Raw genomic sequence first — 20,564 nt, forward strand, 5'->3', positions numbered from 1 at the left:
CCCGTTCCTAACATGATTGAAGAAATTAAAGTCGCATTACAGCGACGATGATAATAAACTGAAAAAATGTAAAATAATAACACATAAATGTCTGTGTGTCACGTGTGTCAAAGCAGCCCTGTGAAATAGTAGTTCAAGACCGCTTACGTGTCACAGCATCCCTGAAATACATTTGTTCAGGCTGTCTGTGTGCCACGTATGCTATCGCGGCCCTGTAAAATACTTGTTCAAGACTGTCTCTGTGTCACGTACTTTATAGCAACCCTGCAAGTACAATGTCAGAATATCATTCATTTATATTAAAATGCAAAATAATTTATTGTGGTTTAATTATTTATCAAAATGAATATAACATAACATAAACAAAAACTAATATATTTATCCAACTACATCTAGATGAGATAGTAACAAGTAATTCCATTTTGTTAATTTGGAAATTGTTGTATACTTCAAAATATACATTCACCCTGCCATTTGCCCTGATTCAGATCTCATTAACCTCTGTAATATTTAAGGTGTATTAGATTTTGCCGATATAAATATACTTATGATGCCATTTCTTTATAGTACACTTTCAAACTTAACTGTTAAAGCCACGACGCTGCCTCGTTAGAGCGGAAACAGAAACACGTGTTTAGTCAAATTAATTAATATTAACAAAGGAAAAATTTCATTCAAACTACCACACTTTAACCAATAATATATTTCCATATCTTACGAAATTCTTCAAAAATCCCAATCACTGAATTTCAATAAAGAAACAGCGATAGAAAAAAAAGAGTTGTTCAAAAAAAAGAGTGATCGTTAAGGCTACAAAACGTCAAACTCTTCTTGCACTGTACATCGTAATATCATAAGACTCAGATATGTTCATTACGTATATTTTACGAATGAACTAAATCATTATTCGGTATTGTAAGTACGTCGCACAAAGTTAGGCGATTGTAAAAGGATCTCGAGAAGTAATTTCACGATTTTGTGTATGTATGTACTGTTGTAGGATTTATGAACATTTATTAATGCAATATAGTGTTTCTTTCCATTAATAGATCTTTAATTATATGTCTCTTAATTTTACCACTAACATGAAAATTCTTTATTTGTCAGTTGAAGAGTGTGTTTTTATTGTAGCAAAACCACATGGAGCCTTTTCCATCAAGGAGTATCAAACCCTGATTTTAGGGTTGTCATTCGAAGCCTTACAGGTATCCCAGTTGAATGAAGTTGGGTCCATTAGCAATGTAAAAATAAATATTAAGAGTTAAAACTCCACTCATGATAACAATGACGAAAAAGGTGCATCAGGAATCATACGTAATTCAAAAGAGAAACTTATTTCTAATAAACGAGCAGGTATGAAGATGACATTCGAAGAACTACTACTTTTATATGTTAGTGGCACTTTTACGTTCTTAAATATATGTCACGTGACAAAGAGAACATAACTCTAACTATTTATCGCCGTCTGTATCATAATACGAAGCAGTTTCTTCAAGCCTTATTTCCTTCTGTCCTACGTAAACAACCAACAGTTTCACGATTGATAAGTCTCGAGGAGAAAATTAATAAATTACGTATTATAGGGTCTCATTTCTTTATCAAAAACACCTTTAAAAGAAAGGCAAAATTCTGACGGAAGTCAAGGTAAAAGGTTCTGTTTTCAATATAGGCTTCGAATGTTAGCTGATTTTTAGTGTTTTTGGTTTGGGACGTTCTGGAATCTTTCAATTTGAAACTAGAAAGCTTTATTGCAGTCTTTCATATCAGCATCTAAATGTCGAAACGATACATTCCACCTCAGTACGAAGCACTTTTTGAACGTTTCTAAAACTGCATGTCACATTCTAGGGATGTGATTTTCAGCCTGAGGTTTTATTCCTCTGATAATGTAAAATATGTGTAATTTCTAATATGCAAACCGTATTCTAAGACTGTTTCCTTCTTGCTGCAGTAATTGATTTCGTGGTGACGTCATTATCGTTCTCTTGATCTGTCACTCGAGAAATATCTTTATAATTTTAAAGTGTAAATGAATTTCGTGAGAATTTTGATAAGAGATGCCTCGGCATGGTCATTGACTTCAAACTGAATGTCGCAGGTTCGAACCTCGGTTGCAGCAAACATGGTCGCCCTTTCAGCCATGGAGGCGTTATAATATGACTATCAAACCAACTATTCGTTGATAAGAGAATAGCCCAAGTGTAGGCTGTGGGTAATGATCCATTTTGTAATACTTTTAGAGTTTTTTAGGTGACAGCTTGTTAATACCCTTAGAGAACAACTTTATTTTACTTAGACGAAATATATGTATTATCAAACTAAATAGATATTTTCATATACTTTACAAAGGGATGTCGAAAATCGGCTCGTTGGTCTAGGGGTATGATTCTCGCTTTGGGTGCGAGAGGTCCCGGGTTCAAATCCCGGACGAGCCCTTTCTTTCACTTTCAGTAATACTTCTGAGCAGTGAAAAAGATGTATTCTTCTTACACTATTTTATATCCATATTCCAAGATTGGATGTGTTTGTCATGCATAAATTTATATATTTGAAGAAATGTAAAGTTTTCATTACACCGCGAGGGGAACCTGGGATTTTTAAAACCTCCTTCACCTAAACTCCTGAGTTCACCAGCTTCAAAATGGGCTCTTACGTAAATAAAAACTAAACGCTCTAAATATCTTTCGTAAGTTCAATACCTTCCGGGGGACTCAGCAGATATCCCGATCTAGCATTGCTTCAAGACAACACACACACCCGTTCCTAACATGATTGAAGAAATTAAAGTCGCATTACAGCGACGATGATAATAAACTGAAAAAAAATGTAAAATAATAACACATAAATGTCTGTGTGTCACGTGTGTCAAAGCAGCCCTGTGAAATAGTAGTTCAAGACCGCTTACGTGTCACAGCATCCCTTAAATACATTTGTTCAGGCTGTCTGTGTGCCACGTATGCTATCGCGGCCCTGTAAAATACTTGTTCAAGACTGTCTCTGTGTCACGTACTTTATAGCAACCCTGCAAGTACAATGTCAGAATATCATTCATTTATATTAAAATGCAAAATAATTTATTGTGGTTTAATTATTTATCAAAATGAATATAACATAACATAAACAAAAACTAATATATTTATCCAACTACATCTAGATGAGATAGTAACAAGTAATTCCATTTTGTTAATTTGGAAATTGTTGTATACTTCAAAATATACATTCACCCTGCCATTTGCCCTGATTCAGATCTCATTAACCTCTGTAATATTTAAGGTGTATTAGATTTTGCCGATATAAATATACTTATGATGCCATTTCTTTATAGTACACTTTCAAACTTAACTGTTAAAGCCACGACGCTGCCTCGTTAGAGCGGAAACAGAAACACGTGTTTAGTCAAATTAATTAATATTAACAAAAGGAAAAATTTCATTGAAACTACCACACTTTAACCAATAATATATTTCCATATCTTACGAAATTCTTCAAAAACCCCAATCACTGAATTTCAATAAAGAAACAGCGATAGAAAAAAAAGAGTTGTGCAAAAAAAAGAGTGATCGTTAAGGCTACAAAACGTCAAACTCTTCTTGCACTGTACGTCGTAATATCATAAGACTCAGATATGTTCATTACGTATATTTTACGAATGAACTAAATCATTATTCGGTATTGTAAGTACGTCGCACAAAGTTAGGCGATTGTAAAAGGATCTCGAGAAGTAATTTCACGATTTTGTGTATGTATGTACTGTTGTAGGATTTATGAACATTTATTAATGCAATATAGTGTTTCTTTCCATTAATAGATCTTTAATTATATGTCTCTTAATTTTACCACTAACATGAAAATTCTTTATTTGTCAGTTGAAGAGTGTGTTTTTATTGTAGCAAAACCACATGGAGCCTTCTCCATCAAGTTGTATCAAACCCCTGATTTCAGGGTTGTCATTCGGAAGCCTTACAGGTATCCCAGTTGAATGAAGTTGGGTCCATTAGCAATGTAAAAATAAATATTAAGAGTTAAAACTCCACTCATGATAACAATGACGAAAAAAGTGCATCAGGAATCATACGTAATTCAAAAGAGAAACTTATTTCTAATAAACGAGCAGGTATGAAGATGACATTCGAAGAACTACTACTTTTATATGTCAGTGGCACTTTTACGTTCTTAAATATATGTCACGTGACAAAGAGAACATAACTCTAACTATTTATAGCCGTCTGTATCATAATACGAAGCAGTTTCTTCAAGCCTTATTTCCTTTTGTCCTACGTAAACAACCAACAGTTTCACGATTGATAAGTCTCGAGGAGAAAATTAATAAATTACGTATGATAGGGTCTCATTTCTTTATCAAAAACACTTTTAAAAGAAAGGCAAAATTCTGACGGAAGTCAAGGTAATAGGTTCTGTTCTCAATACAGGCTTCGAATGTTAGCTGATCTTTTAATGTTTTTGGTTTGCGACGTTCTGGGATATTTCAATTTGAAATTAGAAAGCTTTATTGCAGTCTTTCATATCAGCGTATAAATGTCGAAACGGTACATTCCACCTCAGTACGAAGCTCTTTTGAACGTTTCTAAACTGCATGTCACATTCTAGGGATGTGATTTTCAGCCTGAGGTTTTATTCCTCTGATAATGTAAAATATGTGTAATTTCTAATATGCAAACCGTATTCTAAGACTGTTTCCTTCTTGCTGCAGTAATTGATTTCGTGGAGACGTCATAATCGTTCTCTTGATCTGTCACTTGAGAAATATCTTTATAATTTTAAAGTGTAAATGAATTTCGTGAGAATTTTGATAAGAGATGCCTCGGCATGGTCATTGGACTTCAAATCCGAATGTCGCAGGTTCGAACCTCGGTTGCATCAAACATAGTCGCCCTTTCAGCCATGGAGGCGTTATAATATGACTATCAAACCAACTATTCGTTGATAAGCGAATAGCCCAAGTGTAGGCTGTGGGTAATAATCCATTTTGTAATACTTTTAGAGTTTTTTAGGTGACAGCTTGTTAATACCCTTAGAGAACAACTTTATTTTACTTAGACGAAATATATGTATTATCAAACTAAATAGATATTTTCATATACTTTACAAAGGGTGTCGAAAATCGGCTCGTTGGTCTAGGGGTATGATTCTCGCTTTGGGTGCGAGAGGTCCCGGGTTCAAATCCCGACGAGCCCTTTCTTTCACTTTCAGTAATACTTCTGAGCAGTGAAAAGATGTATTCTTCTTACACTATTTTATATCCATATACCAAGATTGGATGTGTTTGTCATGCATAAATTTATATATTTGCAGAAATGTAAAGTTTTCATTACACCGCGAGGGGAACCTGAGGATTTACTAAAACCTCCTTCCCCTAAACTCCTGAATTCACCAGCTTCAAAAATGGGCTCTTACGTAAATAAAACTAAACGCTCTAAATATCTTTCGTAAGTTCAATACCTCTCGGTGGACTCAGCAGATATCCCGATCTAGCATTGCTTCAAGACAACACACACACCCGTTCCTAACATGATTGAAGAAATTAAAGTCGCATTACAGCGACGATGATAATAAACTGAAAAAAATGTAAAATAATAACACATAAATGTCTGTGTGTCACGTGTGTCAAAGCAGCCCTGTGAAATAGTAGTTCAAGACCGCTTACGTGTCACAGCATCCCTGAAATACATTTGTCCAAGGCTGTCTGTGTGCCACGTATGCTATCGCGGTCCCTGTAAAATACTTGTTCAAGACTGTCTCTGTGTCACGTACTTTATAGCAACCCTGCAAGTAGAATGTCAGAATATCATTCATTTATATTAAAATGCAAAATAATTTATTGTGGTTTAATTATTTATCAAAATGAATATAACATAACATAAACAAAAAACTAATATATTTATCCAACTACATCTAGATGAGATAGTAACAAGTAATTCCATTTTGTTAATTTGGAAATTGTTGTATACTTCAAAATATACATTCACCCTGCCATTTGCCCTGATTCAGATCTCATTAACCTCTGTAATATTTAAGGTGTATTAGATTTTGCCGATATAAATATACTTATGATGCCATTTCTTTATAGTACACTTTCAAACTTAACTGTTAAAGCCACGACGCTGCCTCGTTAGAGCGGAAACAGAAACACGTGTTTAGTCAAATTAATTAATATTAACAAAAGGAAAAATTTCATTGAAACTACCACACTTTAACCAATAATATATTTCCATATCTTACGAAATTCTTCAAAATCCCAATCACTGAATTTCAATAAAGAAACAGCGATAGAAAAAAAAAGAGTTGTGCAAAAAAAAAGAGTGATCGTTAAGGCTACAAAACGTCAAACTCTTCTTGCACTGTACGTCGTAATATCATAAGACTCAGATATGTTCATTACGTATATTTTACGAATGAACTAAATCATTATTCGGTATTGTAAGTACGTCGCACAAAGTTAGGCGATTGTAAAAGGATCTCGAGAAGTAATTTCACGATTTTGTGTATGTATGTACTGTTGTAGGATTTATGAACATTTATTAATGCAATATAGTGTTTCTTTCCATTAATAGATCTTTAATTATATGTCTCTTAATTTTACCACTAACATGAAAATTCTTTATTTGTCAGTTGAAGAGTGTGTTTTTATTGTAGCAAAACCACATGGAGCCTTTTCCATCAAGGAGTATCAAACCCCTGATTTTAGGGTTGTCATTCGGAAGCCTTACAGGTATCCCAGTTGAATGAAGTTGGGTCCATTAGCAATGTAAAAATAAATATTAAGAGTTAAAACTCCACTCATGATAACAATGACGAAAAAGGTGCATCAGGAATCATACGTAATTCAAAAGAGAAACTTATTTCTAATAAACGAGCAGGTATGAAGATGACATTCGAAGAACTACTACTTGTATATGTTAGTGGCACTTTTACGTTCTTAAATATATGTCACGTGACAAAGAGAACATAACTCTAACTATTTATCGCCGTCTGTATCATAATACGAAGCAGTTTCTTCAAGCCTTATTTCCTCCTAAATTTTATTTCTGACCTACGTAAACAACCAACAGTTTCACGATTGATAAGTCTCGAGGAGAAAATTAATAAATTACGTATTATAGGGTCTCATTTCTTTATCAAAAACACCTTAAAAAGAAAGGCAAAATTCTGACGGAAGTCAAGGCAAAAGGTTCTGTTCTCAATATAGGCTTCGAATGTTAGCTGATTTTTTAGTGTTTTTGGTTTGGGACGTTCTGGAATCTTTCAATTTGAAACTAGAAAGCTTTATTGCAGTCTTTCATATCAGCATCTAAATGTCGAAACGATACATTCCACCTCAGTACGAAGCACTTTTTGAACGTTTCTAAAACTGCATGTCACATTCTAGGGATGTGATTTTCAGCCTGAGGTTTTATTCCTCTAATAATGTAAAATATGTGTAATTTCTAATATGCAAACCGTATTCTAAGACTGTTTCCTTCTTGCTGCAGTAATTGATTTCGTGGTGACGTCATTATCGTTCTCTTGATCTGTCACTGAGAAATATCTTTATAATTTTAAAGTGTAAATGAATTTCGTGAGAATTTTGATAAGAGATGCCTCGGCATGGTCATTGGACTCTAAATCCGAATGTCGCAGGTTCGAACCTCGGTTGCACCAAACATGGTCGCCCTTTCAGCCATGGAGGCGTTATAATATGACTATCAAACCAACTATTCGTTGATAAGAGAATAGCCCAAGTGTAGGCTGTGGGTAATGATCCATTTTGTAGTACTTTTAGAGTTTTTGAGGTGACAGCTTGTTAATACCCTTATAGAACAACTTTAATTTACTTAGACGAAATATATGTATTATCAAACTAAATAGATATTTTCATATACTTTACAAAGGGATGTCGAAAATCGGCTCGTTGGTCTAGGGGTATGATTCTCGCGTTGGGTGCGAGAGGTCCCGGGTTCTAATCCCGGACGATACCTATTTTTTTCACTTTCAGTAATACTTCTGAGCAGTGAAAAAGGTGTATTCTTCTTACACTATTTTATATCCATATACCAAGATTGGATGTGTTTGTCATGCATAAATTTATATATTTGCAGAAATGTAAAGTTTTCATTACACCGCGAGGGGAACCTGAGGATTTACTAAAACCTCCTTCCCCTAAACTCCTGAATTCACCAGCTTCAAAAATGGGCTCTTACGTAAATAAAACTAAACGCTCTAAATATCTTTCGTAAGTTCAATACCTCTCGGTGGACTCAGCAGATATCCCGATCTAGCATTGCTTCAAGACAACACACACACCCGTTCCTAACATGATTGAAGAAATTAAAGTCGCATTACAGCGACGATGATAATAAACTGAAAAAAATGTAAAATAATAACACATAAATGTCTGTGTGTCACGTGTGTCAAAGCAGCCCTGTGAAATAGTAGTTCAAGACCGCTTACGTGTCACAGCATCCCTGAAATACATTTGTTCAAGGCTGTCTGTGTGCCACGTATGCTATCGCGGCCCTGTAAAATACTTGTTCAAGACTGTCTCTGTGTCACGTACTTTATAGCAACCCTGCAAGTACAATGTCAGAATATCATTCATTTATATTAAAATGCAAAATAATTTATTGTGGTTTAATTATTTATCAAAATGAATATAACATAACATAAACAAAAACTAATATATTTATCCAACTACATCTAGATGAGATAGTAACAAGTAATTCCATTTTGTTAATTTGGAAATTGTTGTATACTTCAAAATATACATTCACCCTGCCATTTGCCCTGATTCAGATCTCATTAACCTCTGTAATATTTAAGGTGTATTAGATTTTGCCGATATAAATATACTTATGATGCCATATCTTTGTACCACTCTTTCAAACTTAACTGTAAAATCCACGACGCTGCCTCGTTAGAGCGGAAACAGAAACACGTGTTTAGTCAAATTAATTAATATTAACAAAAATAAAATTTCATTCAAACTACCACACTTTAACCAATAATATATTTCCATATCTTACGAAATTCTTCAAAAATCCCAATCACTGAATTTCAATAAAGAAACAGCGATAGAAAAAAAAAAAGAGTTGTGCAAAAAAGAAAGTGATCGTTACGACTACAAAACGTCAAACTCTTCCTGCACTGTAGATCGTAATATCATAAGACTCAGATATGTTCATTACGTATATTTGACGAATGAACTAAATCATTATTCGGTATTGTAAGTACGTTGCACAAAATTAGGCGTTTGTAAAAAGATGTCTAGAAGTATTTTCAAGATTTTTTGTGTGTATGTACTGTTGTAGGATTTATGAACATTTATTAATGCAATATAGTGTTTCTTTTTATTAGTAGATCTTTAATTATATGTCTTTTATTTTTACCATTAACATGAAAATTCTTAATTTGTCAGTTGAAGAGTGTGTTTTTCTTGTAGCAAAACCACATGGAGCCTTTTCCATCACGGAGTATCAAAACCCTGATTTTAGGGTTGTCATTCCGAAGCCTTACAGCTAACCCAGTTGAATGAAGTTGGGTCCATTAGCAATGTAAAAATAAATATTAAGAGTTAAAATACACTCATGATAACAATGACGAAAAAGGTGCATCAGGAATCATACGTAATTCAAAAGAGAAACTTATTCCTAATAAACGAGCAAGTATGAAGATAACATTCGAAGAACTACTACTTTTATATGTTGGTGGCACTTTTTCGTTTTTAAATATATGTCACGTGACAAAGAGAACATAACTCTAACTATTTATCGCCGTCTGTATCATAATACGAAGCAGTTTCTTCAAGCCTTATTTCCTCACAAATTTTATCTCTGACCTACGTAAACAACCAACAGTTTCACGATAGAAAAGTCTCGAGAAGAAAATTAATAAATTACGTATTATAGGGTCTCATTTCTTTATCAAAAACACCTTTAAAAGAAAGGCAAAATTCTGACGGAAGTCAAGGCAAAAGGTTCTGTTCTCAATATAGGCTTCGAATGTTAGCTGATATTTTAGCGTTTTTGGTTTGAAAGGGCGAGCATGTTTGGTGCGACGGGGATTCGAATCCGCGACCCTGATATTAGAAGTCGAGCGCCTTGACTACCTGGCCATGCAGGGGCAGATTCATTAATAAATAAAGTAATATCTAGCTTGTAAATAAGTATCATTAGAGCAAAATAAATGGAAGTCTGAACGAGATCAATATTGCTCAACTATTCCGTAATATATAACAGGATTAAGAAATTTATTACTTAACTACAATGCTGAATCTATTTTTAAATGTTTTGAGATAAAGGTAACATATTCCTATATTTGGAGGCGGAGGGTGCTTCAAATTTCAATATTTGTTGAAACCAAAAAAAAAATTGTTTTTACATATACAGTCATGTGGAAAAGTTAGGACTCTTTATTAAAGCCTGTGTATTTTTGTAACATTTTTGGATATAAAGATATTTCATCTCAATTTTAACAATACTGAGAGATAATAGGAATATAACTAAACAATTAAGATTAAAGAAAAGACTTTTCAAGATCTTCTGTAAATGTAATTCTACACAAATGCATATTCTAACTGAGGAAAAGTTAGGACACCCTACCTCCTCATAACTAGTGTTACCCTTTTTGGCTGAAATAACTGCAATGAGACGCTTCTTGTAGCCGTCTACCAGGCTCTGACATCGGTCTGAAGAAAATTTGCTCCACTCCTTAATGCAGAATTCTTTCAGATGTGAGATGTTTGAGGGGTTTCTTGCATGTACAGCCCGTTTCAACTCACCACACAGCATTTCAATGGGATTAAGATCTGAACTTTGACTCAGCCATTCCAGGACTCTCCATTTATTAGTTTTTTGCTAATCCTTGGTGGATTTACTGGTATGTTTTAGGTCATTGTCGTGTTGCAGGGTCCAGTTACGCTTCAGCTTTAATTTTCTTACAGATGGACTCACATGTTCCTCAAGCACCCTCTGATACTCAGTAGAATGCATGGTGGATTCTATTATTGTGAGCTGTACAGGTCCTGCTACAGCAAAGCAGTCCCAAACCATGACACTTCCACTTCCATGCTTCACAGTTGGTATGAGGTTCTTTTCCTGGAATTCTGTATGTGGTTTTCGCCAAACATGTCCTCTGTTCTGGTGTCCATATATTTCAATTTTGGACTCATCTGCCCAAAGAACATTATTTCAGGAGTCCTGGTCTTTGTCTACATTCACTCTGGCAAACTTCAGTCTGGCCTTGATGTTTCTCTTAGAGAGCAAATGTTTCCTCATTGCACACCTTCCATGCAAATTAAACTTGTACAGTCTCTTTCTGATTGTAGAGGCATGCACTTTCACATCAACAGTAGCCAGAGCCTGCTGTAGGTCCCGTGATGACATGTTAGGGGGCTTGGACACCTCTTTTAGCATCTTGCGGTCTGCTCTCGGGGTGAGCTTGCTTGGACGATCAGACCGGGGCATGTTGGCAGTTGTTTTGAAAGACCTCCACTTGTTAACTATTTTCTGGACAGTGTAATGGCTGATTTCAAAATCCTTTGGGATCTTTTAAAATTCGTTACCAGTCTGATAAGCTGCTTCAATTTTCTTTTTGAAGGCCTCAGACACCTGAAGGTGCTCACTCTCATTTCAACAGTCAGGAGCACACCAAACTAAATGTCTGAAGTTTAAATATGGCAAGCCTCATTCAAAATGCTGAGTAACGATCTTCTAATCATGTACACCTGGTGTGATACACCTGTGTATGAGTTTAGCCATGTTAAGTGGGAATAAATGTGGGCTTGTGCGAACTTTTTCCTCAGTTAGAATATGCATTTTTGTAAAATTACATTTAGAGTCGATCTTGAAAAGTCTTTTCTTCAATTTTCATTGTTTAGTTATATTTCTATAATCTCTCAGTATTGTTAAAATTCAGATTAAATATTTGTATATCCAAAAATGTTACAAATATACACAGGCTTTCATAGGGTGACCTAACTTTTTCATATGACTGTATATAGGTCTACTGTTTAGTCGAAGAAATATCTCATTATTGCTAGAAAGGGGAATTCATATGAGAGAAATACAGTTGTGTTAACTTCGGTTTATTTTATTCCTCAGTGACACAGTGACACAGTCTGCGGACTTAGACATAACAGTAATCAGACTTTGATATACGTGATGATCAGAGCGCAGATAGCTTATTGTGTAGCTTTGTGCTTAACTACAAAAGAACAAATATTCCTCACAATTACTTCTGAAAGGATCAAATCAGACATTTGCAAGAAATCAAAATCCATGAGGCCAGGTGCAATCGATAATGAATTGGATCTGGAACAATCAGAAATGTTTGTTATTAACAGTATTATGAGAGGCAAAGTTGTGATGTAAATCACGTTCTTTCGTGATATTTTAAGCATTATTACCTGGATTCTAACTTGGAAGTTTTACATCGCGTAAATTTCATTCCTACCAGCTTTGGCTAGGTGGATAAGGCACTTGACTCGTAATTTTAGGATCACGGGTTCGAATCCCTGTCATATCACACATGATCGCTTTATCAGCCGTGGAGGTGTTATAATACGACAGACATTCCCACTATTCGTTGGTACAAGTGTAACTCAAGAGCTGAATTATGGAGAGCTAGTGCAGATAGTCCTCGAGTATCTTTGCGCGAAATTCAAAACATACAAAATCTATCAGCTAATACTTGGGAAGTTAGTGGCATTGTACATTGGTAGTAAATAATAACATGTTGTTCTGTATGTTTGTAGGTACATCTCTTAGCTAAAATGTCATATTTTCAGTTAAAGCTGACAACTATTAAAATTGTTATTCAAGTACAGTTTCAAATACGTTTTACGTAACAGCCAAATTACATGTGTTTACAATGAGTTTCATCCCTACCGTCAATTAACTGCGGTAAGACAAATGTAAACTTTATTTTGTAGTAAAGTTAACACACGTATCCAGTTGTACGAGAGCCTATTGAACCATTTCGGTTTGAATTGGCCTAGTGGATAGCCTGCTGGGCTTTATGTCGAGAAGTCCAGGGTACGAGCTCAAAATATGCCATCGAATATGCTTAGTACGTTCAGTTGTGTGTGCATTGTAAAAATGACGACCCATTCCGAAATTCAAATTAAAGTTACAGCGAAGACGGCGACTGCTGCTCACTGGTTTTCTTCCATTGTCAGTAATTGTAAATCATAGATGGCTAGTACAAATTAGTTAATCAAGTGCATTTTCAATTAAAAAGGGGCAGCTGTAAGTTTAAAGGTTTATAAAGCTATAAGTTGGGATTCTATATTCGCATTGATAAAGAACATGTAGCCCATTGTGTAGTTTTGTGTTTATAGCAGACAAACAAATGAAACAGGTGTGTTCTATTTTAAACTTAAAACTTTTCAAGAACGATCTGAATATTTAGTCCTTATCGCCCATTTCTTTAAGATATCAATAAGATATTCTGAACGTGTCAAGATATTGTTTTCTGTTTTTTTTTTAATTCAACATTTGAAGTCTGTCTTTAATGTGTAATATCTGTCATAAGCTGTTGCCAAATTCTTACATAAAGCTCAATGCGAAAGATATTGATTAATTATATTTCTAAGTTCGCACTTTTCGCTAAGTGTGCTTCTGGTGTGATTACATAAGCTGAGGTAACTTTCTATGTCTATAAAAACATAAAAATCTCACTTTGCTTGAAATGCTATGATTTTTTTTGAATCTGACATTTTATTCATTTCCCACAAAATTCCTGTCAATTGAATACTTTCACTTTTCTCCTGTTCGTAATGTTTAAAATGGTCAAGAACGGATGAAAAGGTCATAAAATATCAAACTTCTGTATGTATGTGTCTGTGGTGGATTGTTATATGAATCCATCTACAAATTTGGCATATTTAATGTAAATGTGGTTTATTGTCAGTGATCTACTTATATTGAGATTTTAACATGAATTTCAGATGTGCAAGTAAGCAAAAGTATACTCATGTAAAAAGTAGTTTTATCAGATTTAATTAGCATGTGTTGTGTTAGCAGTAAGTGTATGGAAATACAATAATAATATTAAAGTAGTGTTGTCGCATTTAATTAATGTGTTGTCGTCCGTTGAGTTAGAGGTAAGTCTAGGCAGTTACAATCCAAATATATACTGTTCGATTTCTCTCTGTGGACAGGGTGTAGTTTTGCACTAAGAAAACATGCGTTACTTTCGAGAAAAGTAAATCATTTGATAACTCCCAATTTCCTTAAATCTGATATTTTCAGAAATTTTAATCTCTTGTCATCAAGAATTGTTTAAATGCCGCTTTACTGAAATGGGACTGCAGAGAAAGCAGTCTTCTGACAGAGTGAAATAATGTTATGACATCATACAACACATCAACAAATAAATAAGGAAAAAACTCATTCAATAACACATTCCTAAGTAAAAACTGGATACTGACAAACCAAAACAACCTCATATTACTAACCTTAAATGTGAATCGGGAATGGAATGCGATTACGAAAGGTGCTAATTCGTAGACGTCAGTATTCCATTCAATGTTTTTTACGTTAATTAATGATGAAGTAAATTAAATTTTTAAAGTATGTAATTCGGATCCTTCGAAACGTCATGCCAATTATGTCGAGTCATCCCATAAAGTAATGTCCGAAAATTTAATACAGAAAGTGCACCACCATTTCTGTCTTTGCAGAAGGCTTCAATAACTGAAATATGATTTGTCAGAAGCCAACATTCAAGCAAGAGTGGCCATTTACACTTATCTCCACACTCGTGAAGGTAACTCACCTATTTTAAACAGGTTGGTGCCTGGATATGAAAAATGGATATTTCATAAGAATGTTAAGCGCTGCAGAGAATGGCTCGGTGTAGGTAAACTGGCTAAAGAACAGCCTAAAATGGACCTTCACCATAGGAAACTCTTGTTAAGAGTTTCGTGGGATTTTGTTGGTGTGATCCACTTTGAGTTGATTCCACTCAATGTAACCATTACATCAGACTTCTATTGTCGATTGTTAGGGCGCTTGAATATTTCACTGAAAGAAAAGAGGCCTGCTTTGATCAGTGGTAAAGGTGTTGTGTTACACCAGGATAATTCACGGCTCCGTACAGGAAGGTTCACATTTGCAAAGATTGAAGATCTAAACTAAAAACAACTTTCACGTTTTCTTTAATCTTCAGACCTTGTCCCATCTGCATATCATGTACTCTGAAGTTTACAGAACTATCTTGAAGGAAAAGACCTTGGAACACATAAAGATGTCAAAACTACTCTCTCTACATTTTGTTCCATCAAGTCCCAAGAATTTTATAGAAGTGGTATTCAGAAACTTGTGAATCGGTGACAGGAAGTAATTAATAATAATGCAATTTAAATTATTTATTAAATAACATTAAAATTAGTTGAAATACTTTCCCTTTTTCTGAAACTAAAATAGGACATTACTTAAGGGGTGACTTGATACATTTTCGAATCCAATTCTTAGTTATAAAACGAATATATATAATTTGTGTAAAAAATAGAAAAATCCTTTAATGGATACAAATTCTCTCTATGCAATCCATAATATGTTTCCTTATCCACGTTGTCTCACAACCCAAGGTCACTTTACTTGTGACACACAATATGTCACAACAATTTAATCAACTGTACGAACTATCAATATTAATGAACAGTGACATAAGACTCTAACCTTTACTATATTCTCCGCTATAAAAATATCGAGAACGTCATATCTATGGTATGTTTGTATTTTATTTATATGTGAAATACAAATGGGTTTCAACGAATATTAACATTTTAAGTTAGGCTTACAAGAACAGGGAAACACAATTACTTAAATCACTTTATTCCCTACAGTGAGATCACCCTTCCCAGTCTACTCAACTAAAGAAGAACCTTATATCACTGTAATTCTCATAATTGCTCTGCTTTATACAGAAATCTTCTCGACTTCCATTAAAATAGGGGCTTAGTGATAGCTGGGACATCTTTATGTGGGTCTTTTAACATTTATATCTTATATCTTTGCGTAATTAAAAAAACAAACAAACTAAATTGCAGCTACAGATAAGGATACACATACCAGATAAAAATATCTAGGTAAAAGTTTTAAAATAATGAATATTATCTTCACAAAGTCGTGCAAAATACTGTCAACTTAAGAATGTTCAAAATCTCCGAAACAATTAAAAGAGGAAAGTCCCGTTTTGAAACCAAAAGTGTACACATTGAATAAAAGAACAATTCTCTTCACTATTACCGTAACTATCTCGAAAAAAATATGTGTATCAAGCACTGGACGCATTTCATGTTGGAAAAACATTTTTTTTTTAATCACACGTCATCCCAAAGAAGTTGGCGAATTCAATCAAAACATTATAATGCTAGAATCCACAGTTTCATGACTAATATAGAACATATCGTTCTTCATATATAGTCCTTAATAAACTATGTTCCCTACGTGTAATTTGGTTCTGCACATCACTACACAATGGGTTACGTGTTGTGCGCCAAACCCAAAGGCCACGATCAGGAGCCTGGGCAAAGAACGATCAATCAAGTTGCCCTTGCTGAAACCTAGAGATCCAGTGCCTCGGTCTCAGGAAGAGGGAATGGGAGTACCCCGAGAAAACCCACTTTCACGGCCGAATAATCTATCCTGACAGTGCCCGAAAGCTGATGAAAAGAAAATTAATGTTAGTAACACATACAGAAATGAAACACATATGAATAAAGACAGAAATGTAGAAGTAGCTAAATGGTTGGTGACTTGGAAAACATATTTCTCCGTTCTTGTAAAGCAGCGAAAATATTCGAGTTGAGCTTTCGTTCCCATCTGATGATCAGAGGTGTTGAGAAAAATCATGAGGGAGGAGGTGAGTGAATCCTCTGGTTCCTATTCTTTGGTATGTTGTTCTTCCATGATCTGGGGTGATATTTGTCTTCTTGCAATTTCTGTTAGTGTCTTCTGAGTGTTTGCGAGCTCGTTGTCTGTTGCAACTGACGCGTCGGTAGTCATAACTTGCATGGTTTGGGTCTGGCTTGTCTTTGTATCACATGAGGTTATCGGTGATGTCTGACTGGATTAGTTATATTTCTTCTTCTGGTTAGTTCAATGTTGAAGTTTAATGTACTCGTCGGTTTGAGTGTCGTTCTCTTTTTGTCCTGGTTGTGAGTATTGGGATATTACTGGCAGTCAAAATTAGCGGCATCGATGGAGTTGTAGGGTTTGCTGGACGTGGGGTATTATGGTTGTCACACTTACTCGGTTGGGGTGGAGTTGATCGACGGTGGGGACGTTCGGCTCTGAAATGAAAATAGTGTAAGACAAAGTCTTGGTTAAGTATGTACTCTGCACTTGTTTGTGTTGAGTTACTATATTTATAAAATGAGTTGGTAGACCTGTAGTTTTGGAGAATATTCTGTGTACGGCATGGAATGTCGATGATGTCGCTGTTTCCAAATAGTGTTGTATTTCAGTTGAAGTTATAGAAAGATGAACGTTTTTTTATGAACACAGAGTTCAGGCTGCTAGAGCTTTCAATGGAAGAGTACTGGACGTTGATGTTTGCGTTCTACGGTTTGCACAAATAAGCGTGGTCATGTATCATGGAAGGCTGTAGTACTGTATCACGACAACGTGAGATTCTTATCTCCTTTGGATCGGCTCAGACGTAGGGTTTATGCTGGCCGATGAAGGCAGTAATCTGGCAAAAGGAAAAGTCCATCGGAAATTACCCGTAGTCCTAATGATGCCTACGCACAAAGGAAGCTGAACGTTGAAGGCATCTTGACAGCTAAAACTTTATACGTCTCAACTGACTGAGAGACTTGTGACGAATGTCACCAACAAAACCAATTTACGTGACCCTTTGAAAAAACTTTTTTTTTTGTAATAATGTATTGTAAGAAACATCTCTTTCTTTAAAAGTAACTGTAATTATTACGTTACTATTGTCAAGAAGGCAAACTTTTCAATTCCACGTAATTTAGTCAGTGTATAATTATTGTTAATAAAACATGTTTGTTAGTTGTCGTTTTATTAAACACAAAATTACACAATGGATAACCTGAGCTCTGCCTACCACGGGTATCGAAACCCAGTTTTTTCAGAGACTTAGAGCCGTGCCACTGGGGAGAAAATAGATTACAAAATTGAATTTTAATGATCATTGTTATCACAAGTTTGCTTTCTCGAAATTGTCGTAAAATAGAATGCTAAAATTCCCCAAACGTGGAGAGATTTTAATACGAAAATAAAAAATGAGTATTTAGAACTTCTTATAGGGATGTACATGCCACCTACAAAAATTATAAGATATTTTCGTTTGACTTTATCCAAGTGTTACAAGAATTACTTCAGAGTGATTAAATAAAAAACAGAAAAACAATAATGTTCTAAGGTTATTGAATGTAATAATATAATAAGTTCACCTTAATCCGATAAGATTTTCAAAAAACTATACCTAAAACGTAATGACAGATAATTATTCTAAAACTTCTTATGTAAGATTATGGAAGGCTGTCTTTCACACAAAGAACACGCAGGATGTGGTGCAATACATCTTTGGACAGCTATTCATCACGTGGAAAATCTGCTCTTCATACACCACAGGGAATCCTAAATAGCGCCTCCTAAAGGAACCACACGGAGGTGATAGTTCTGTTATAAGCTATGGGCAGGTTTGAGAATAATTTTTTGTTCAAGGAGGACAGTGCCACTGCCCACATTGCTTGCATTTTACAGGATGGTTTCGATCAGATGGACGTTAGAAGATTGCTATGTCCGTCAAAGTCTCCAGATTGTAATCTCATTGAAAATTGTTAGGCAGAACTGAAATACAGAATTGGTAACAACAACCATAAAAGATTTTCTGCAGCTGAGTTTCAGTGCCTCCTAATGACAAGTTGGAATGAAAAGCATGGTGAATTACATCAATAACCTTACTGACAATATGCTTCGTCGCCTTACGAAAGTGATTATAGAAAGGAGTAAGATGTATTGAATGTTTCATATGAACAAATATAAAGTTACAAACGCTATGTATCATAATTTGATATCACACACTACTGTCCAAAATCGTAAGGCCAATGAACATAAAGAAAAAATATGCATTTTGCGTTGTTAGACTCAACAACTTATTTGAGTAGAGCTTCGAAAGAAGAAAATAAGAAGAGGGAAAATAAAAATAAAACCTTTTTTAGCATTTAATAGGAGGAAGGTGAACACAGATTAACAATAAACATTTAGAACTCTATAAATTAGGATTTCGACTTGCCTTGGTAGACGCAGAAGGTAGCCGAAGTGGCTTTCTATAAAAATAGAACACACACACACACTTTATAATTTATTGAATAAATTGTAATGATACTATATTCATCTGGTTTTCATTAATTCAAAAAAACGACTTTCGAAATTATGATAAAGTAATACACATAAACAACTGAACTTCAAAAAAAGTGGAAGATGTTTATTGTAAAAACGAAGTACAGGAAATATTTAGGAGATACGTTTATTTACAACTTATGCTCAAATATGAATGCGACGGGTGTTGCAGATATAGTGAGGTTGACATATTATTATATTATTCTTATTAGTTACTTTCTTATACATCGATTAATGCATTTCGTTCTTATTGACACTGTATTCTAATTCAATCAAAAAATATTTTATATTGCTGAATTCATTTTACAAAAAAACAATTCCTTAAAAATATCTGTTGTATTTCTATGTTCTGTCTTTAGGTTAACAGGAAATGAGTAAATTAAAAAAGAATACAATTTCTCATTTGACGGCCGGGCATGACCACGTGGTTAATTCTTAACCGTTCAGTCAGGGGAGGCGTTATTATGTGACATCATTCCCACTATAAGCGATGGGTAGTGATCAAATTGATAATACTTTGGGTGTGTTGAAAATAGTGTGTTCATATAATATATAAAAACAACATCAACAAGTAGTTTGTTAGTTTAGGGGAATGATTCTGGCATTCGGTGCGAGAAGTCATGGGTTACAATCCCAGACGAGCCATTTTCTTTCATTTTTAGCAACACTTCTGAGCATTTAAAAAGGTCTGTTATTCTTACACCATTGGAGATCTATATACGAAGATTGGACGCAACATTTGGCATTTATTTACGTAAGAACCCGTAACTGAAAAATAAAACCCAGTAAATACCGGGCCCGGCATGGCCACGTCGGTTAAGGTGTTAGAATCTTCGTCACACGATACGTGCTCGCCCTTTCAGCCGCGGGTACGTCATAAAAGGACGATCAATCCCAATATTTGTTGGTAAAAGAGAAACCCAAGAATTAGTGGTTGGTGTTGGTCACAGGTATCCTTCTTTCTAGTCTTACACTGCATAATTAGAGATGCCAGGCACAGAGAGCTAATTTGTGTTATAACCAATGCCATCTATTGGAAGTTTTCTTGGCAATGTCTAATCGTTTTGATAGATGACAACTGTTACGCCAACACTCTCTCCTCTTCTGAAAAATTTGGTATTATGAAGTACTGGAAGCCATGGTGATATAATAGGTTTGGGATGTGAAAAACTTCAGCACACTGTCACCAAT

The 20,564-nt window shown here is 34.8% G+C and overlaps 1 non-coding gene across 1 annotated transcript; it reads left to right on the forward strand.

Moving 5' to 3' along the window:
- Positions 1–2,363: 2,363 nt before the first annotated feature.
- On the forward strand, positions 2,364–2,435 carry TRNAP-UGG (transfer RNA proline (anticodon UGG)). Its single transcript has one exon. It is a non-coding gene; the product is annotated as a tRNA-Pro (tRNA).
- Positions 2,436–20,564: the final 18,129 nt, after the last annotated feature.

This window comes from Tachypleus tridentatus, chromosome 1 (assembly GCF_004210375.1).
Source record: "Tachypleus tridentatus isolate NWPU-2018 chromosome 1, ASM421037v1, whole genome shotgun sequence".
In the NCBI taxonomy this organism is placed as follows: domain Eukaryota; kingdom Metazoa; phylum Arthropoda; class Merostomata; order Xiphosura; family Limulidae; genus Tachypleus; species Tachypleus tridentatus.